The sequence below is a fragment of the Neovison vison genome, chromosome 11 (assembly GCF_020171115.1).
Source record: "Neovison vison isolate M4711 chromosome 11, ASM_NN_V1, whole genome shotgun sequence".
Classification (NCBI taxonomy): Eukaryota; Metazoa; Chordata; class Mammalia; order Carnivora; family Mustelidae; genus Neogale; species Neogale vison.
Genome location: NC_058101.1, coordinates 77,869,204 through 77,882,863, shown reverse-complemented (window position 1 = coordinate 77,882,863; position 13,660 = coordinate 77,869,204). Strand labels below are relative to the sequence as shown.

Genomic DNA, 13,660 nt, shown 5'->3' with positions numbered 1-13,660 from the left:
ATACTTTATTATCTATATGAAGAGTAAGATACTTTAAGAAGGAGAGGGTAGTTATCTATCCCATAGCCTTGCTGTCACTGGTTCATTCTATTAAATTTTCCTGTAACCACAGGTACAGCCTTATCATTTAAAACACTGATGCTATATGAAAAATAAAAAGAACAGAGAAGTTTCCTAGTGACTCCTGGGATCCTTCTGAAGCGAGTCAGTTAAAACCATACAGTACGTGAAATGGGTGTAAATTAGAACATGAAGCATAGTCATAGGTTTTCAAATGCCCACTATAAAACAGGGTAACCTGTAATGGGAACTGAGTTGTTCAAGAAGGAAATCACATCAGAGTCTTGACAGCTTAACAATCATTGAAATAATCCTGTTTAAATTCCACTGAAAATGTATAAATCCAAGTACCAGAACTGAGGAGACAAGTATACAAAATTAGAGTTCATAATGCCTAGGGCCCTTACTCTGGGTGTGGACTTTGAAAGTGTTTTATCTTTGCCTGCTTTTACACTCTACACACACAAACAAACTCATTACCCACACCTGAATTACTAGGAGAATATAGGCATATTCATATTTGATTAATGAGTTTTCGGCTTTTAATTTATACATTCACTTTAGGAAAAAAATATAGTTAAAATATATTTAAGTGAAACGTTACATTGCTTAAGAAACTTTTTCCCTTGAGCTCTTTAAAGTATAATAAACATAAGTAGCATGGGTATGATGTTACGGAACCTGGACTGGGTCCTGACAGAAGAACCAAGCAGCACTTGGAGACTTGCTAGGATCAGGAGCTTTATTTAACACCCTGGCGGGCCCAGAGGAGAGTGTTCTCCAAAGGTCTGAGCCCAGAGGGCAAGCAGGGAGAGTAATGTATATCATTCTACTTCTTCATACTTAGTGCTTTTGGTGCCCTTGGGAAACAGAGTAGGGAAGAGGAACGCGGAAGGGCTTTGAGACAGGGATGGGGATACCTTGCTGATTTGATGGGCTGGCTTAGCGTATAGTTTTTCTCTTACCAGTGGTACATGGTATTTGAAATAGTACTTTTGCTTATGCTTTCATTTCATATTTACTAAATTTCTCTGAAGTAGGGATTATTTTATAATTCCTATTTATAAGCCCCATTTCAAGACAAAGAAACCAAGTTTTAGAGAAATTAAATGGTTCATTAAAGGCCACTTACCTAATAAGTGGTTGAACAGGAATTTCAGATGAGATGTTCTAAGTAAAAAGACTTTTCTGCTTGTCTTTACATCAGTGTCTCGCCAATTTTTATAGAAACACTTTAAATGAGGCTTTTAAAAAGACATGATCAATGAGTGGTTGACAAGTTGCAAGAGAAACAGTTCCCATTAAATAAAGACTGCCTTAAATAACATTGTGAAAAGTTTGCTCTCTCACTAAAGAAAGAGTCTTAAAAAGTAATTACTGGTAGATACTATTTTGTGCATTCACTAATCTATCCTCACCTACTTTAGAAAAAAAAAATAATAATGAGGAGTCTTACTGAAAGCAGTAGAGTCAAGGTAGAGAGAGCAGCAAACAATTAGGTTAAGGATAGTTGCTGCAAATAAATAGAGCACTGGTTTAACTTTGGTTTTTCTAGCAACCCATGCAAAAAAAAAAAAAGTGAAAAAATCATTTCACAAATATCTAGGTGCAGTGCATAGAATTCTCTTTCTAATACAGAAAACAAATATATTAATTAAAAGAACTTGGAACTTATTTATGTGAATTTGAAACTCTAATTTAGCATCACTAATCATTTCTTGCTTGATACAGAGCAAATAATAATACTTTTTTTAAACTTTTTTTTTTTAAGATTTTATTCATTTCTTTGACATACAGAGATCACAAGTAGGCAGAGAGAGAGGAGGAAGCAGGCTCCCTGCTAAGCAGAGAGCCCAATGCGGGGCTCCATCCCAGGACTCTGGGATCATGATCTGAGACAAAAGCAGAGGCTTTAAACCACTGAGACACTCAGATGCCCCTATAATTTCTATACACTAAGAGCTTTTGGAGGGTAACAGGAAAATTATGAAAGTTATCTTATAAACAACTAAGCAGTGGCAACTGGGTAGCTCAGTCAGTTAAGCATCTGCCTTTAACTCAGGTCATGATCTCAGGGTCTTAGGACCAAGCCCTGAATTGGGTTCCCTGCTTAATGGGTAGCCTGCTTCTCCCTCTCCTCCAACCTTGTGCTATCTCTGTCTGTCTCTCAAACAAGTAAATAAAATATTTTAAAAAATAAAAATAAGCAACCAAGCACTATTCAAATATACTTTGATTAAAGTGACTGCTAATGGAGTTTTTTTTATATTGAAGAAACTGGTTACTTTTCATTAATAGCAATCATATTTATTTATTTTTATAAATAATATAAATATTCAATATAAATATAAATATTTATATAAATATTCAATATAAATATTTATATTGAAGAAACTGGTTACTTTTTATTAACAGCAATCATATTTATTAAGTATTTATCTAGACTTCTTACATATTGAGTCTTGTGAAAGTTCTTTTCCTCCAAAAAATGAGAAATAAGAATAGGATGACCATAGCTGAACCAAAATTAAATAAGCATTTTAAGTAGTTCATTCTTCCATTTTTAGGATTGTTTTATACCCTATGGTCAAGGGTTTTAATGATGAATAAAGGTGTGTGGGAGAAGATACAGGGAAGGCAAAAAGTGATAGTACTAATACTTAATAATGATTCATGATTTTTTTGGTTTTGGTTTGGATAATAAATGTTAGTGTAGACATGACGAATCTTTCTTTCTTTCTTTTTTTTCTTTCTTTCTTTCTACCTATCATCTATCATTATCATCTATTTATTCATTCATTCATTGTAAAATCAAGACTGAGAAGGTTTTTTGTTTGCTTGTTTGTTTTTAATTTAAATTCAAGTTAGTTAACCTTTAGTGTATTATTAGTTTCAGGATGGAGTTTAGTGATTCATCAGTTGCATGTAACACCCAGTGCTCATTACATCAAGTTTCCTTCTCAATGCTCATCACCCAATTACTCCATCCTCCACACCCAGCTCCTTTCCAGAAACGTTTGTTCCCTAGAGTTGGTTTGCCTCCCTCTCTGTTTTTATCTCATTTTATTTTTCTTTCCCTTCCCCTATATTCATGTTATGTTTCTTAAATTCCACATATGAGTGTGTGTGTGTATATATATATATATATATATATGTTATATATATAATATTTATTCTGAACTATGTCAAATAAAAAGCAAATCAGAATTTAGACAAGGAGAAATTTTATGTCAAAAATTGTTGACAAAAGGAGAAAATGGACTACCAAGTTGGGGGGCAAAGACTGTTTCCATGGGGAGATAACGGCAACCATTAGGTCTATGAGTGTCTCAGAAGTTAGGCAGAAATTAGCTTTTCTATTATAGAGAAGAATAAACAAGACAAAAATAAATAAAACAAAACAAGAAAGAGCAGGGAGCAGAGGAGTAGTTTGAAGGAATGAATGGATTGGACAGTAGACCAGAGTGGGTTTTATCCTGATGCCAGCCAATTCTTGGAGAAGCTGTTGAGAACAGGTTGCATATTGACTTGGATGGTGGGTAGGTCAACATTCAGGGGACTGAGGGAAACAGAGATGCATGTCCAAGACTTGGTTAACAAGAATTCTGGTTCTCAATAAGAAACCCGGACATAGCTTTCTGGAACATAACAGAATGAGACAATTTATTTACTGTTGTTTTACAGAATCACAAGACTTAAGTTTAACATTGCCAAGCACTTTCTCTGAGCTATCTGAAAACTTGACTTTTTTTTTTTTTTTTTTAACATCACTCTTCATTTGTCTTCTAATGTGAAATAATTATTATGAATATTCAGTTTTGGAGCACTCTTCTTTATTTTCATAGGTGGTCAAAAATAAATTTCTAGGTACCATATCCTTGACTTGTGCCTTGTACATGCTTGTACAGTTTTTTTTTTTTTTTTTTTTTAACCTTGGGGAAAGATAAGCAAAGAAGTCTTTGAAAGTGTTGCTCTTTATTTAGTTCAATACCCTGGTGATTTGCAGGTTCAATTCTGACCTTATTAGTACTTTATTAGTACTTTAGGTATAAAGCCCTAAAAGTTCACTAAATTCTTTGCTGCAGATATACAATGTGGTTCAGTCTGGAATAACTTAATAAGTCATTCAGTTTGTTTGCTCCTGTATGATAAAGTTACTTTCATTAACACGTGTTAGTAATTCAAAGAAGCAGAAATTTATTGAAAGCAAAATACATGCTTATCGTATATATACACACACACTATTTAAACTTTGTGAAGATTAGATATGGTTTATTTACTCTGATTTCTAACCTTATAAATAAAGCAATAGGCATCAATTTGGTGCAAAGGCAAATGTATTTTGTAACATACTATATAAATCAAAATACCACAAAGACTTTTTTTTTTAATTGTGATAATGGTAATATTTTGGTATCAAAACCCAATTACCTAGTAATTTCTATACCTTTAAAGTTAATCATTAGAATCTCTAACTTTAGCTACTTTTCCTCTATCTGATGAGTTAAAAATAATTTGCCCCATTTACATTCTCTGCATTTGCCACCACCTTTATGAGGCTGGAATACCTTCTCTTGCCTGCAATTTTTTCCTGTCACTAATTAGCCCCATAAGAAATAGAAGAACCAGAGTAAAAGCAGTTATTTCATAGTCTAGTGTCTTCATTTCTTTTAGAGTAACAACCTAAGTCATACTATACCTTTTGAGGACAAATACATGTGAATAATCTAGTGGAGATTTACATGCATAGTCAGATCAACAGTAGATGCTCTTATTCATAACACCACAAACCTGTGACATATTATCTGAATTTTATATATAATAACACTGAAACAGATGAAATATGTGAGGTATCATTGGAGGTAAATGACAGAGCCAAGATCTGCATCTTTGCCTGTATGTTCTCACAGACTAATGTTATAAGAACTTTAAAACACTGATCGGATAGCTCTTGCAAGCCCAGACACAAAATATGTTGTTTTACAAACTTCAATTTTAAAAAGTCTACTCAAAATAAAAATGTTGGTACCTATAAATAATGTATTACCTTCATACATTTCCCATTGTCTTTTCAACTCGAGATTATGTTACCTTATAATAAGTGAAAGGAAAAAAGGGCTATCTTCATAAAGACTATATTTGTTAGACAACAAAAGATTAAAAATATTAAATATCCTACACACTCAAAAATAAAAAGCTAGCTCCCAGAAAATCCTAGAACTTCATCACTTTCTAAACTTTCTTTCCAATTTACATGGCCAGATTTCTTTGATGTACTTTCAAAACAACCTCTCAGTCCAGTTAATGATTTTCATAATCTCCTCCATGAAAACATCCACCAATCATGAAATTCCAGCTATTGTATATTTTTGTACTGTTTTCACCAGATTAGCTCTCTTTTGCAGATATTCTAACAAGTTAGTAGTAACATCACTGTTCAGTGACCAGAGGCAATGAAAAATATTATAAATTGTGAAGATTATAATGGTGTAGCTGCTTAATAATAAGATATGAACACTACATTTGCCTTATTATTTTTTCTATTTATGTTATATTTGACAATAAAAAAGTTATTTAAAACTATCATAAAAAAGACATCATAGTCATATTTCAACAAATTTGAAATTTTAAGTGAAATGGAAAATTTCCTGAAAAATTCAACTTATTAAAATTAGGTCAGAAAGAAATAGAACACTACACTAATTCTTATTTTTTTGAAAAATATAATCTTAGAAACCTTCTCAATGAGGGACGCCTGGGTGGCTCAGTGGGTTAAAGCCTCTGCCTTCAGCTCAGGTCATGATCTCAGGGTTCTGGGATTAGGCCCCACATCAGGGCTCTCTGCTCAGCAGGAAGCCTGCTTCACCCCCTCTCTCTGCCTGCCTCTCTGCCTACTTGTGATCTCTGTCAAATAAGTAAATAAAATCTTTAAAAAAAAAAAAAAGAAACCTTCTCAGTGAAAACAGACCAAACAAGTACTCCAGGACAAGTTTATTAACTGATAAATTTAAAGAAATAATACTAATTTTTCACAAATGTCACCAGAGAATAGAAAAAAAAAGGAACACTGTTAACTTATTTTATGAGACTGTAATAGTCTTAATATCAAAATGTCAAGAAGATAAAAGTGCAAACCAGTCTTATTCATAAACATAGTTTTAAAATCCTTAACAATGGGTGGTTGAGTGGATTAAGCCTCTGCCTTAGGTCATGATCTCAGGGTCCTGGGATGAGCCCAGCATTAGGCTCTCTCAGCAGGGAGACTGCTTTCCCCTCTCTCTCTGCCTGCCTCTCTGCCTGCTTGTGATCTCTCTCTCTCTGTTAAATAAATAAATAAAATCTTAAAAAAAAATAAAATCTTTAACAAAATATTAGCAAACCAAATCCAGCCATATATCAAAAGAATAATAAAAAATGAAAAATGTATGACAATTAAATTGAGTTTCTCCAGGATTGTAAAGTTGATTTAACATTTCAATTTGATTATGCAATCCAACAGACTATGTAATAAAGGATTAAAAAATGATCATTTAAAAACAAGCACAAATTGTGACAAAATTTCAAAGAAACCATTTAGAGGAACAGTTTGAACAAGCTAAAAATTGCCACGAATGTATAAAATCTGATAAGTGTAGCTATAAACAAAATGATAATACAAACTTAATGAAAAAAAGTTGACAAAATTTAATTATACTCTAGGGAGTATAATAAAAAAATTTAAGATATGTGTAAAAATTGTAAAGGAAAAATGAAACTTCATTTTTATATATATAATCATATATAAAAATAATACAAAACAAATTTCAAATAAATTATTTATTCAGAAAGTCAATACAGGTCAGTAATCATACAGCCTGTCATGAAAATGAACTTATATTTTATTTTATTTTTTTTGAAAAGATTTTATTCATTTATTTGACAGACAGAGATCATAAGTAGGCAGAGAGGCAGGCAGAGAGAGAGAGGAGAAAGCAGGCTCCCTGCTGAGCAGAGAGCCCTTTGTGGGGCTCGAACCCAGGAACCTGGTATCATGACCCAAGCTGAAGGCAGAGGCTTTAACCCACTGAGCCACCCAGGTGCCCCTGAGCTTGTATTTTATATTTAACATGAACAGTATAAAAATATAAATGTGTACGTGTGAACAAACTAAGTCTAAAGACTATATACGTTTCAGGAATGTTTGAGAGAAATTAAGCGAAGCCTAAATAAATTGAGGAATACAAGATTTTCATTAAGTGAAAAATTTAGTATTGTTAGGATGTCAAATCTCTCCAGATTAACACATAATTTTAATTTAATCTGGATGAGTTTAAAGTACATATCGAGGGGCTCTTGAGTACCACAGTTGGTTAAGCAAGTGCTTTCAGCTCAGGTCATGATCCCAGGGTCTTGAAATTGAGCCCCATGTCATGTTGGGCTCCCTGCTCAGTGGGGAACCTGCTTCTCCCTCACCCTCTGCCTCTCCCCAACTCATGCATGTGCTCATTCTCTCTCAAATAAGTAAATAAGATCTTTAAACAGATAAATAAAATATATATTGACATTCAAAGAAACAGAAAAAAAAAACATAGCCATGACACCTTTGAGGAAAAATAAAACTGAGGAAATTGTTCTACTGGTTATCAAAACTTATAACAAGATAATAATGAAGAGATGGTAATTTTGATGTAAAGAGAAATGAATGGAAGAGTGGAACAGGCTAAAAAGTTACCTATTGTTGACTGTAAAGATCAAATGATACAGACACATTTTGCACAATGCCTAATTCATAGGAAGCTCATTTTTTAAAATATGTTTATTATATTTTTGTTTTTTGCATTTTTATTTTATTATATATTTTAAAATATTTTATCATATTTTGTTATATTTTAAATTATATTTAGCGTTTTATGCTACTTTTTGTTTGTTTGTTTGTTTCCACATCAGAAGATGTCAATTCACGAATTACATCTGCAATGACTATTTCTAAATGAGGTTACATTCTGAGGTACTGTACATAAGGACTTCAGCACGTATATTTTGGGAAAACAGAACTCAACACATTATACAGCCCTCCTAAAAATTGATCCTTTTAAACCCAGTTCATCATGCTATGCTTGGATTGAAATGTTGGGATTTAAGAAAACAGAAAAGATTGTAGGGTGAGTTTTAGTTAGGCAATGACAAAATGAAAGTGATGATTTGAAAAGATAATTTGAAATGGAAAAATAGAAGACAAGAAAGGCCACCATCAGTGTGAAAAAAAGAGCCAGTGCTAGTTGAGAATCAGTTTTTCACTTCGACAGAAAAATTAAATGACATGTAACTAATGAAGTTACTTTTTTTAAAATACAAGAATATAATAAAGGGGACTGCTCATTTAGTAGGCAAATCAGAATTGATTTCCTCTCCTTTCCTCTCATTGAGATTTTAAGTACAGAGATAGAAGAATGCAGGTCAGAGCCCCATAAACTGTGACAAGATTAGTGGAAGTTTAATAGTCAGATCTCAAGGATGATACATCATCACAACTTGTTCTGACAAGATTCCATTAGTATATTTCATTGACGTTTGTATTCCAATTATCTAGGAGAGCATCTACAAACTAGTAGATGTCCACAGTATTTGTTGTACCTGGTACTGACTAGATTATAAAGGAAGGGGCAGAAATTCATATTTTTTTTATTTTCTCATCCTGAGCCATCTCTCTTATTTCATATATTCTCAACTCTTTACTCTGCTTTTTTTCCTCTCTCTCATCTATTCTTTATTACATTTTCATCCTTTCAACACCCCCCCCCATTTTTCTGTATTTTATTCCTCTGTACTGCTCTCTCTTTCATTTCCTTTTCTGGGTAGTTTTATTATTTTTTTAACTTTATGAATTTTATAAATGTTTTAATACACAGAACACATTCATTGGTGAAATTACCTTTGGAGGGTTACTCCATGACATGTGAATACAGTCAGTTTAGCTCAGCAAAGGCCATTAAGAGAATACCCAATTTTATACTCTGGGTTATAGAAGCAGTGCAGCCTTTAAGCAATGATTTTACTACATTGAATATCAACTTACTCAAATATAGAACAAAGATAATGTTGCTATCTTATAAACTTGTTTTGAAGATTGTGATCTAATGAATTCATGCTGTTTATATATCACTTCTCGGTACTGTATCAAGCTTTCAAATGATGTTAATTATAATTTTTTTAAGACCCACAGAGAATAGAGAGTGAGAATTCAACTAAATTCATAGCCCTTAATTAACTTGCTCAGAGGGCCATCCTTTCAATAAATAGAAAAAAAGAGTGGGTAACCATGGATCACAGTGGTGTAATAACAGCAACACCTATAGGGAAGTAATATTTAGTTCTGGCCATTATAAATATCTTCTGATCAAATGCTGGACATAAATTATCAAGTGTCTTTGCTTGGCTTAAAGTTCTTAAGGCTTGCTACTGGTTGATTCCACAGACATTTCCAAATCAGTCACTGAACTATTTAAGAGATATTGACTTGATCAAATATTGATCAAATATAATAGACATTTTAAAAAAATATACTAAATCTTATTTAAAATATTTTACATAAGTACAAATACATACACAAAATTAATTAATATAAATGTTTCAATTATTAAATTAAAATGCATGAAATAAACACTTGAACATGAAATTTTGGTTATAAAATATAGAATGTTTGCTATTAAAATAAAACTATACTGATTTAGGGAAAATACTATAGTATTGACCAACAGAAATTTCTGCACAGATGGAAATATCCCATATCTGCTCTGTCTAATTTGATACTCATTGAATCACATGTGACTATTGAGCTCTTGAAATGTGACAAGTGTGACTGAGAAAGTAAACCCTTGATTTAATGTATTTTAATTAATTTACATTTAAATTTAAATAACCAGGTATAGCTAGTGGCTTCCATATTGGACAGCACACATTTATAATGTCAAATTTGTATGGAAAAGTACCTTAAATATTGTTAGCGGTTACCATTTTGTCAATAACTTTTGTTTCACAATATAAAAATTCTTGTAGAATTATGACCTTGTTTTACAGTGATGTGCTACTACTTGAAATAAGTAGACAACCTTAGTAATATTCAGTTTGACAGTCTTTAAGTAAGCTACATATATAAGTGATTTTCTTTATTACCGTCAGTCCGATTTACTTTATAAATAATAATAATTGTGATATTTGATTTACTATAGTGAAGCAAAACTTGAAAAATTTTGAAATTGTTGGAAATCTTATGTTGTTTCTTCACAACTATTACTTTTAAAGTTCCAACAATCTAATTTGACCATGTTTCTCAGTGAGATTCCACAGGATCAAGGGAAATTGATGGTGAGCCAAATTTCTTTCAACCCATTCTAGCAAAATTGATTACTGAAAGAAAAAGTGACAACATGATTATTAATATTTTTTTCCTTTCACAGAATAATTTGCAAAATAGGTTTCAGGAGTATTTACTTATTTCACCACAAAAGGGTGTTTAAGAATTGAACAGGTATCCTTCAAATATTTCAACAGCCTTTTGCACAATAAGTCATTATCTATTCGGTATTTTATCATGTTGTTATAAGTAAATACTTGCTGAATAAGTAGGAGGTTATACTGCAATTTTTTTATGTAGAAAAAAAGATAAAGAAAAGAAATATAATATCTAAATTCATAACCATAAAAATTCTTTTTAAAAGATAGAATTGAAAAAACACTTTAGATTTGGAGATAGAAGTAGCAATGCATGGAACAATATGATAAAATAAATATTTGTTGAACTCACCAAATAAAATTTTTTCAGGATTTTAAGTTTAAAGTCTTAAACTGAAAAAAAATATATTTTTATATTTCCTTTTAAAATGTTTGTCTTTGCTTTTAAAATTAAAAAAAATAATGTTATGTTGTATTATCACTTATAATATTGATATTAATCTTAGTTGGAACTTTGCCATTGAGATATAATCATATAAAACTTTGTTACTATTTCCTTTGCAGAGTTTGGAAGATTGTATGTTTTTATGAGGCAGATCCATCTCTCTGGCAGTATTATTTCTACCACCCAATAGGTTATTAAGTATTCTACCATTTCCCCAAGATAGAACTCTGCTGTTACTTTGTAATGCTGCAGTGCACCAATTTGTTGTGTGAGTCAATGGATTTGCTTTTGAAAGTGTTTTAATTGGTAAAGTTTTTTTAAAAAAAGTTTGCTACTGGAAAGACATCTGTTGTACTTTACTGTTCATGGATATGTATTAGTTGTGTGAAAGCAGCAAACCAAATAATCATTGGCCAAATTCTTGAGAGAACAATGCAATTATAACCAAAATAGAGGAAAACCAATAAAACAACAGAATTTTACTCTTCAGATATATTATTTGTGTTTGCTGCCTGAATATTATGTGTGTACAGAACTCTGACAAAATTTAAAAAATTCAGCAGATAATTAATTAGATTAGCACAGATCACTGTGCTAGATGCTTAGGGAGAGACAGAAAAAAAAAAAAAACAAACAAACCCTGAGATCTATATTTTTTATACTACACCTCATAGAAACATTTGAGTAATATAAACTGATCATCTCAATAATCTGGATTCTGAAAGATGGTTTATGCTGTTGAAAATTTTAGTCACTCCAAACTACATTAAATAACCTCAGATTAAAATAGCAAAATAATGATAGCCATAAAATAATAATAATAATGTGTGTGTGAAAATTATTCTGGATAAATTTACACAGAAATTTCTTTCTTTCAAAAGTCAGATGCATGCACACACTCACACACACATAGGCACACACACACACACACACACACACACACATACGGAAGTATGAAGTATATAGTTAGAATTCCAGAGTTTCAGGGTTGAACAACTTTAGGAGAAGTAGATGAATGGAAAATTACCAATATTCCTTTGAACACTTACCATGCATTAAGTATTATATTATGTGCCTTATGTGTATTGTTTTATTTAATATAACAGTAATATAACTTCTAAAATTTTTACTCTAACAGATAAGGAAATTCATAAAAATTTACTTCAGAGTTATTAGGGAAAAGCAAAGAATTCATACTTAGGATTCTTTGTATTCTTTGTATTCTTTGTATTCTTCCTCTGTTATCTTCTCAATGAGTACAGAATTGACAATACCAGACCTACAGACCTACAGCATTGACAACACCAGAAAACTTCTAGAGAAGCAAGACCTTTTTTTCACCTTATTAAAACATTGGGCTTATTTCACAGGTACATTTTCAAGTCCCCACCATTTTCATTTGTCGGACTACCACCACTTCTATGTCCTATTATAAAATTCCATATATACTTAAAACCAAGCAAAGGGTGGAATTCCATCTTTAAAAACTAAACAGGCAATTTGGACAACACATCCTTGGCAATGGAACCCGGACAGCATTTATCAGACACAGTTTAAGTTCTCACTCTGTTATAAAAAGGAGAGCCAGATACCAACTGTTACAGAAATGGAGTAAGATGGAAAATTTTAGCAAAATTTTTAAACTATTTCTTAAAGACACTTGTTCTATTGCCAGAGATCTTGAATAGACTCTTGGTCGCTCATCTGGAAGCAACTCTTTGCATAACTGATGAACTTGGCTTCCACTTCGGGAAGAGGTACCTTTTTTCTATACTTGCTTGCATTTTTGCTCTAATGTCTTCTACAGGACTAGGTCCTTCCAGTGTTTTAAAAATCTTTTCCTTTTTTTTTTTTAAGATTCTTGACCTTTCGATCTTGTTGTTGATTGTTTTTAGTCTTTTCTACTCTGATTTGTTTTGTGTGCATTTTGGGCCGGAGTATCTTGTATAGATTGCTTTACTAGACCTTTTCTTCAGCTTCCTCATCATCCAAATCATCATTTTCATCATCATCTTCATTGGCAGCAAGTTTTACTTTTTTCTGTGGAAACTTCTTACCACTTCTAGGACAGAAGAATTTTCCAGATATACTAAGGAGTTTCACATCTTCTTCCTCTGTTATCTTCTGACTCTGCATTTTACTCCACAACTACTAAGTGCTATCCACAAATATGTGCAGGTTGTGAACCACATTTCAGTGAAAGACTACAGGTGGTATTATTTCAAAGCCCCCAAGGTCAACCTTTGGCTGTGCTGACATTTGTCAGAGTTGCCAATGTGACTTTAATTGGACTGTCTTCATAATTCATTTCCTCTGTTACAACAATGTGGAATTAATCCTTTGCACCCACCCTGAACTGACCATTTTTAAAGATAAAAAAAAAAAAATAACTGCTTATTTTCATTGTTATCCACCCTAAAGTGATAATCTCACAACTGAAAAGATAGTTCTGGGACCTCAAGGAGATCAGGTCCATGTTCATCTGATCTTCCACACAATTTTCCAAGTGGCACACACACTAGTGGGAAAGAATGCAAACAGAAATACCAGGTTTCTGTGGACAGGTCTGATGTTATTCTGATGGTCCTTCCTTTGAATGTAAAGAATCTCTTCCCCCTAGCTGCCCTTAAGAACTCTTGTCTGAAATTACGATTTGTGAATTTTACAGTTAAGTGTCTGTGAGTCTTTCTAGACTAGTTGATCTTTATCTTTCTGCCTTTAGGA

General features: G+C 32.3%; 1 pseudogene; it reads right to left on the bottom strand.

Moving 5' to 3' along the window:
- Positions 1-12,601: 12,601 nt before the first annotated feature.
- On the bottom strand, positions 12,602-13,424 carry LOC122890104 (annotated as a pseudogene).
- Between the last annotated feature and the right edge of the window lie 236 nt (positions 13,425-13,660).